Source organism: Nanorana parkeri, unplaced genomic scaffold (genome assembly GCF_000935625.1).
Source record: "Nanorana parkeri isolate BGI_ZX_2015 unplaced genomic scaffold, ASM93562v1 scaffold373, whole genome shotgun sequence".
Lineage (NCBI taxonomy): Eukaryota > Metazoa > Chordata > Amphibia > Anura > Dicroglossidae > Nanorana > Nanorana parkeri.
The window spans coordinates 367,366-376,650 of NW_017306641.1; the positions used below are offsets into that span (position 1 = coordinate 367,366).

Below are 9,285 nucleotides of genomic sequence, written 5' to 3' on the forward strand. Positions count from 1 at the left end.
TATATATATATACAGTATATATATATATATATATTATTTATGTGTGTGTGTGATGGTAGTAGAGTAATAAACATGAAATCCAACCAACACAAATACTGAATAATGGATATAAATAGCTCCCATGTGTGTTTGCAGGGTTGCTTTGCCGGTCATGAAATACAATTATGTTTTGAGAACAAAAATAAGCAGCCTGTTCTATTGACGTGACCTTGGGCAATATGAAATCACATGTACAGGCTTGCAACAACAATCTGCCCTACATGACCTACTGCTAGCTTGATTTTTCAGATTGCTATAAATCTGGCAATAGACTTAGCCATAGATCTTGTAACAGTCGGTTTGTAATGATTTCCATACAATCCATTCAATGCAAAAGCATACCTCCCAACATTTAGAGATGAGAAAGGGGGACACTTTCTAGCAGAATGTATTTGGGGAATGGACACACCAAAGCCATGTCTCCAGTTATGCCGGCCATTAAGGATTTCTATAGCAAAAATTATTAGTTTAACCTAGGATTGTGTTTTTCACTATTCTGTAGTGGTCAGCAAGGTCACCTAGTCTCTCCATTGGAAGATTTCCTATCTATTCTTGTTCTGGTGACAACCAAAAATTTGGCATTTTCTTTCACTTTAAGTGATAGCAGTCATCAGGACAAATATAGAGGGTGAATCTTCCTAAAGCTGGCCATACACCTATAGATTTTCGATCAGGAATTTTCATTGATGACAAGAATCCTCTTTCGAGTCTAGCTCAAACAGCCCATCATGCGCAGACCAATGTAGATTCCAATTATCGTTCATTAGCAATACTAACTCTAACAGAATGGATTTTCGTTTGCGCATGTGCGGTCTTTTTGCTGCGATTGTTTTCGACGAAAACATCACTAATCCATCGATTCAAAAAATGTTTTCCAGCCTGACCGATCGAGGAAATTCAGCCAGGAGTACAGTAAACAGGTGTTCCATTAACTGATCAATTATCGTGCGAAAGACCATTCGTGGACAAGTTCCGAACTAAAATCGATAGGTGTATGGGCACCTGAACAGGGACACAGACAGCAATACAAACCTGATGGGTGTTCTAATCTCTCTGCACTCTATAGAAAATAAAATGTTGTGGCTTCAGTTGCACTTTAAAGCAGAGGCATGCTTTGTTTTCTGAATGTGCATGTAAACAACAACAAAAAAAGCAATTCAGCAAACCTCTGGTCATTCCTTGCAATGATTTCTACCAAACTGAGCGTTCATTAGATGAAACTGGAATACGAACAGAACTGTAATTGAATTTCAAGTTTCCATAACAAAGTTTTATGGTTAAGATCTCAGCAACTACTTTTTTTTTTAACTGCTTATCATGTGCACAATGAAAGGGTCAATTGTACAAGTTACTCTATTGCTACCCTAGCATTCAGGGCCGATTCACACCACCTCCAGTGCGTTCCACCATGGTTAGTGGCTGGAACGCACTGGATCGCATAGAAGCCTCCCTGCATTCTGGGTTGCGAGGGGGCGTGGCGGTGCCATTCAAGTCAATGGCCACAGACACGCCCCCTGCCCGCAGTGCAATCGGCATGAGGGTAGCAATATTTGTATCTAAAGGTGAAATCCACACATAAATCAGTATTTTTATATTGTAATCTGTATACAGTGGTACCTCGGTTCATGAACATAATTTGTTCCGCAATTCTAGTCGCGAACCGATTTGGTCGTGAACAGAATCAAACTGTGATCTCGACTAGAGGAAGCCATGACCATGTGTCAGAGCAGGGAAAATGGCTGCGCTTGTGTTCGTCACCCGAAGCGGAGTTCGCGAATGGAGGCATAATTTTGCTGAACTTCCTGTTCGCGAACCGAACAGTTCGCGAACAGGAGCGTTCGTGAACCAGGGTACCACTGTATCTATATCCTTAAGTTCTATCCCACTACTAATAACCATATCCATCTAGAAGATTATAAACTAATAGAACACACCCATATGATGTACTTCCTCAATCCAGTGACACAATTTCACTCAGATCTATGAATATGCACTTCTTTGTGTCACAAGGCTAAGGCCCCTTTCACATGGTCCAATCAGGATAAGCAATTCTGGGACTTTACAAGTCCTTTAAGCAATGTACATGAATTATGATGATTGGGGAAAATGTATCAGCCACATGCATCTCCAGCATTATAAAAAATGTACATCACTGCAGATTTTTGCTACATTCAAGTGCTTGTTTCATAAGCTAGAGATGATCTAAAGATTGTGGATGGAAGCCAACCAATTATTTTATTGTAATGATTTTTCTATACAACATTTCTGACTGTGCACATTAATGCTTATGGATGGAGGATGAGGGAGAGAGGACAGACAGCCCTGGCACCAGCTTCATCTCATTAGAAACAACAGCACTTCCCTCAAGAAAATCCAAACCTGCTTATTTAAAAGGTACCCTTAGAGCAGTCAGAGGGTAATCAGCAATTGGTTATCTTATGTCTATGGGTACGTTTAGACCTTTAGCTGCTGAAACCATTTTTTAACATTTTCTGCATACATGTAAATTACACGTTAGGCAAAGTCCACCTTTGCACGCTTCTTCATAAAAGAAAAATGTGCATTGATTATTCTTTTGTATTGGAGTCATTAAAGCATTGCAACTGTGATCAGTGCAATGCTCTGACTTCTGCAAATTCTTCCTCCCATCCATGTCCGTAGCTTGGTAACACATAGACTGGAGGAAGAATAAATGGACTACAACTTCAGTGACATCACCGTACTTGCATTGAGAACTACAAATCCCTCTGCCAACGTGGCTGATGGGAGTCGTAGCTTCTCTATCCACAGGTCCTGATGGCACAGCCACACCAAATTGAAAAAGTAACACCAGCCTGTGGGGAGAACCTTGCAATTCAGGTAAGGGGGTGATGTGTAACATGAAACATGCTCAGAAAGGTAAACTTGGCCTTCAGGGCTTGTTTCCACCAGCCCACACATCTACCGCAATGTCCCGTGCCCGGAACACAAGGGATCGCATTTATAGAGTCTCCTTGCATTCCAGAGCAGTGGGATCGCAAACAATTGTGCATGCATTATAATTTTGTGATCCCACCACACTAGAACGCAGGGCATTTTAGTACCATGCGTCCCACTGCGGCTGATCGTACTGCAGGTGGAGGGGGGGGGGGATTTCTGCAGTGCCATTGACTTGAATGGCACTGCCATGCCCCCTCCCGCCCCAGAACGCAAGGAGACTCTATATATGCGATCTCTTGTGTTCCAGGCATGGGACATTGCGGTAGAAGTGCGGGCTTGGGGAAACAGGCTCTTAAGCACATTTCCAGTGTTAAACAAACAGAACTGTGACAGCTGCATTTAAAAATAAATTTAATAAAGTTCTTAAATATCTGATTGTGGTTCATCTTTATACTCGCCATTACCCAAATATTGCTAACGCCACCCAATGTGATCCTGTATGGACACCATTAGTGTAGAAAGAGATTGTAATTGTTCAAATCATTTTTCTACTTGAAAACAGTAAAAAAAAAAAATAGTTTGCTGAGCTTGTATAACTGCCTGTTGCATTTATTTGAACCCGCTTCTGGTTATGTAATTAAGTTACCCAATGATTTCCTATAGGACTGCAACAACTAATCGACATAATGGATTATAATCGATTATTGAAAAAGTTGTCAACTTTTTCAATAATCGATTAATCGGCTTCCGATCAGTTGGCCTTGTTCACAGCTATATTTGTAATCTGCTGATAGACTGTGTGCAGTACTAGGATCAAACCCAGTGAGCACCAGTCGTTCTGAGGCTTGTAATGTAGGGCAATGGATGAAAGCCAAGACTGGCGGCTCTGACTCCCCATTCATAAGTATCATACTGTCTGGATCCTCTGAAGGCATCTGCAGAGCTATAATAGCACAACCACACACACATATTGTACATCTGCATCTGAACAATGCATTTCCAGTCAAGTCATTTCATTTTTACAGCACAGATACACCATAAAAATGTACACTTACACCATAGGCTTAGAGCAGTTCTGTGAATATAATTCAGAACAGAGCTTGATAAATCTAGTGAGCCAGGAAGCAAATGTACATAAGAGCTTGTTGGCAAAATATGAGCTTGAGAACGCATCCTCTAATGCCCATTGCAATGTGTTTTCTTAAGAGTGTGTTGTATTTTTACAGGATCCCATTCTATTGTCTTGAATAGAAAACTGCACAGAAAAATAGCCTGGAGATATTTTTTCCAATGTAAGTCATCATGTGTATTGGTGTGAATAAGCCCTGCTTAAAACAGTCAATTCTTAACATGACTATGCATTTACCTGCACCGGAAAATGCATGCAAAGCATCTGGATTATAACTGGCGCCTAGCATTTTTCTGTGGATGCTAATGGATGTACACATTTTCTGGACAGCAGCACTCAAGTCAGTCAGGCTCTATTGCCTTGTACTGTACTGTCCATCTACCGTAATATTAAAAGATTATTGACAGGAGGGGGGGAAGTAGAAAGAAACTCATCAGTCTGCTGCTGCTCCATTACTGTCCAATCACAAACTGGGACAGGCTTTATTGAACAACTGTAGTGTAGTCAGCAGAGAGATCTCAGAGACTGCAAGACCCAGCCCGGCTCCATGGTAGGAGTGTCTGGTTCGGAAGACTGATTGACCAGAATTAAAAACTGTTTGGCAAGTAAATCTGTAGCTGTCTGGTGGAGTGGTGCTTTAAAGCACATCCATTGCCTGTTCTTAGCCGTAACGGCAGTAAAATACAGACCCGTAGAGATGCGTGTGCATATATCTTCAGATGCCTATGCAAGCACTTTGAGACCCCCCAATACTCCTATGACAATTCTGACACTTTCTTGCAAAGTTGAAGGTTTGCCCATCTCTAGGTTGGGCAAACTTACTAGAAAAGTATGAGGTTAGGTAAACCTTCAACACTACCAGAAAAAGCTTACATTTTCATTGCAGATTTTAGCTGAATTAGGGGGTCTCAGAAAATATTAAACATTTGGGGACAGGGGTGGCATGGAAAGGTGCTGGTTTTTTTAACTTAATGCAGTGAATGCTTTAAGGTAAATGAACACCTAGCCCTACTTTAATTCTAGCGCTGTCTTTACATGGCAAACGTTCACAAATCTGTTGACAAACACTGAATGGCAGAAGACAGGTTTTCAAATAAACGTCTTTGCTTACCTATAAACAAACATTTTGCAATCTCCTCTCTACATGCATTATACTCATGTACCAACTTCTATTTACAAATATTAATACTGTGCACCTGTCACAGTGGGGCATGTTACTTTTTGCTAGTGAAAATACGTCTGTGAATGTTCTTGTTTATCCAGGGCATGGTAAAACTAGCACTTGTTAGTCACATTAAAGGCATAGTCCACCTTTTTGCAAAACAAATAAATAAAAAAAATGATTTAAAAAATTGATTAAAATAAAGTGCCTTTCATTTTTTTACTTGGGGCCTGCTTAGCATTGAAACCACTATCAGTAGATCTCAGCTGCAAAGCACAGGCACCTGCAGACTATTCCCCCAGTCCTGGACCTTCTGTTATGGGGCTGGAGGAAGTTATGAGTGGACTACAAGTATGGTGATGTCCCTAATTATGGGGATAACATAAAACATGGTCAGACAGGTAAACGTAGCCTTAAGGCCTCATTCACACAAGAAACAGCCGTCACGTAACGGGCAGCTCCCGTGAAGGACAGGTACTGCGGTTGATTAGTACGCAGCCCCTGTCATTCTCTATGGGACTACGTAGCTGTACGCCGCTCTACGCTCACCCGTGCTGCATGTCCGTGTGGGTGTCCGTACTCGTACGCTGACATGATAAATCCTGTCTGCGTTCCGAGCCGGGACACCCGCACCCGTACGGACCTGCACTTGGGGTTAGTGTAGGGTGGCGTACGGTCGCGTAGTCCCATAGAGAAGGACAGGGGCTGCGTGCTAATCACACGCAGTACCTGTCCTTCCCGGGAGCTGCCCTATACGGCCGTGCACGCAGAGCGGAGCTGTACGTGCCGGTTGTTTCTCGTGTGAATGAGGCCTTAAACTGGACTTGTTTTGTAATGTAGAAGTGTTTCGCTACTCATCCAAGTACTACGGCATTCTAAGCTTATAACAGAGGAAGCTACTTGATGAGTAGCAAAACATCCTTCAACATTACAGAAGAAGTCCATTTACATGTCACTATCTACTACTAGATAGTCTAGTAGAAAACTTAGAAAACGTCAAAGCAGAAAAAAGTCTGCTGACTGATAATTTGGACTGAATGGCACTGGAATTCTCCATGTATTTGTCTAACCTGGATTTAGCAGTTTTCTATGGTGGCTACATTGCTGGCCTGATAGTGCCATCCATGACCCCCCTACAACATGCAAACTGTTGAATTGTGGGGAGTCAAACAGCTCTTCCAGGTGTTACCTACCACTGGACTGTTCATAGCAGGATCACTTTACATAAGACTAGATCCAACACCATGTAGTGCCACAAGAGCTAAAACCATAAGTGACGCTGTTCTATAGTAACAGGGAGTTTTCTCTTATGTAGGAGTACAGTAGAGGATCTTCAGCAAAAGTTCCCTTGTCCTGTAGCTCATTACGCAGGCCACTATGGCTGTCATTACATACTTTATGGCTTCCTGTAGGTTTGTCCTTAAGATGTACAAGACGCTGACACTAGACCCCAATTCACCTAGAGGTGACGCGTACTAATGTATATTGAATAAAGTCTCCTGTCATAAACATTTTGTTCTGTCTTATTAAAATGAAAATACAATTGTTATGGTCTGTTACCATAACTGCACCCCTTGCCTTTCATCTTCACTGCACCTGCCAAGGTTAGGCTGCTCATTAAGGGCCCAGTAGGCCGATAAAAAGCCAAGAAACACCTGTTGTACAGTTTGATTGGCTGGTTATGAGCCACTCCCACATACTTCTGAGCTGCCATATTGTTGCAAACCAGACTGCACAGTAGGAAGATGTCAGAACAACAGTGGCAGGGGGACAGGTCCTCTTGGCTAATCATCAGCCATCATTGAATGGCCATCCTAACTTTACCAGGTGCACTACAGATGGACAGACACAAGACAGATGTACAGACAGCTGCTCTGTTAGATGCTAAAACATGTTTATTTCACTTCTTCCCTAAATTTGTTTTATTGTGGAAAAATCCTGAAATACTTTACAACACTCCCAAATGTGCAATATAAGCAGTCTACAAATAAATATCTCACAGTTCAATATTTCATAGTTTTTAAGTTTCCCTATTTTGTTGGGACACGCTAGGTTTGCAAGATGCGTCCCCTAAAAATGTGTGTCCCTGATTTTGAACTGGGTACAAACTTCCCTGGGGTATCCCCTCCTATGTAACCTTACAATACCTTCTATCTGCTGTATTCATATGACATAGACTTTTAGAGGGGACTTCCACTGGTAAAGCTGACCTCCAGGGAAACAGCTAAGGACACAATTGAAACACACATACAGTATATAGGAGCTGATTTACCTTCCAAAGGATTTGTATTTTTGTATATCCAGTCCTAAGATTTACACAGCTCTGCCACAAAGCAGTCCTGGCTAACAGTGTAGTCATAATATTTTTCCTATTGTAGTTACATAATGCCTACAAGCCTTGTCTATTCCCCAGCCTTTGAGTGAACTCTGTGTCACTCTGCTCTCTTTTTCTATCAGAATGTTCCTTCTTAGCACATGAGCACTCCGGTACAGCTGATTGGCACCTTGTATAGCTTCTCCCTCTCCCAATCTGTGTTTTGCTGCACCTAGGACTGCAAGAGCTGACATCACAGTCCAGGTACTGCTGACATCACGGTTTCAGGGCTACTATCATCACAATCTTGGGGCTGCTGACATCACACTCTCAGGGCTGCTGAACTCACAGTCTCAGGGCTGCTGACATTCCACTCGCAGGGTTGCTGACATCACACTCTCCAGGCTGCTGACATCACGATCTCTGGGCTGCTGACATCACGATCTCTGGGCTGCTGACATCACACTTTCCAGGCTGCTGACAGCACGGTCTCGGAGCTGCTGACATCACACTCTCCAGGCTGCTGACATCACGGTCTCGGGGCTGCTGACATCACGGTCTCGGGGCTGCTGGCATCACGGTCTCGGGGCTGCTGGCATCACACTCTCCAGGCTGCTGACATCACACTCTCCAGGCTGCTGACATCACACTCTCCGGGCTGCTGACATCACACTCTCCGGGCTGCTGGCATCACGATTTCGGGGACTGCTGACATCACACTCTCAAGGCTGCTGAACTCAGTCTCGGGGGTGATGACATCACACTCTCCAGGCTGCTGACATCACGGTCTCAGGGCTTCTGACAGCACGGTCTCAGGGCTTCTGACATCACGGTCTCAGGGCTGCTGACATCACGGTCTCAGGGCTGCTGACATCACCGTCTCGGGGCTGCTGACATCACAGTCTCGGGGCTGCTGACATCCCTCTCTCTGAGTTTTTGGATGTCTACACAAGGGAGTTTGTTACAGGTTGCCTTGAAGAAGGGACCCTGCGTGTCCCAAAAACACTGGCTTACGGACCAATGTGACATCATTTTACACTAAAAGTAACTTTATTTTCACACTGAGCTGTTGAGTGCGGGCGACTTATCTTCGATTTCTTTAGGTTCTGTATGGCGCCATCCGTGGCGGTCACTCTGAGCACCTTCTCTGTTACTATTGGTCACATGGTGTTCAGCAAACATCTCCATAGTATTACAGACATATAACACTCAGTAATACACATAATCCTATGATAACATTACTGGCTGAAATGAATGGTCTGCAGACGGAGTCTCTTTAACCATTTCAGCAAGAAAGTGATGGCGACAAGCGAGTCCATCTGACCAGTAATGACATCACCTACTCCCAGTTCTAGTGGAATGGCAGATTGTGGAGGACATGACACAGGGACAGTCCCCCAGTCCCCTGACAGTCCTGGCAGCATCTCATTACACAGCAGCAGCAGCTCAATGTCTCAGGCAGGGTGTGGCTTCCATCAAACAACAAAGCTGGGATAGGGGACCAGAGGGGAGCATGGACCTGCCAGGGACCCCCCATCACCTCTGCACGCCTTGACACTCAGCTACAACACCTCACAACTTCTACAAGCTGTGACCACAACACGTTAGCAAACTTCCTGTGCGATCTATGTGGCCGCATGTCAGCTCCCAGCAGACGCAGGCACACAGGGTGGGGACGGTTTCTAATCTGCGTGCATGCTGGGCTTGCAGGTGGCCAGGTGT

General features: G+C 43.8%; 1 protein-coding gene across 1 annotated transcript in view; it reads right to left on the reverse strand.

Moving 5' to 3' along the window:
- DOCK11 (dedicator of cytokinesis 11) overlaps positions 1-9,285 on the reverse strand; it is a 197,325-nt gene that overhangs the window by 187,896 nt on the left and 144 nt on the right. The window lies entirely within an intron of this gene.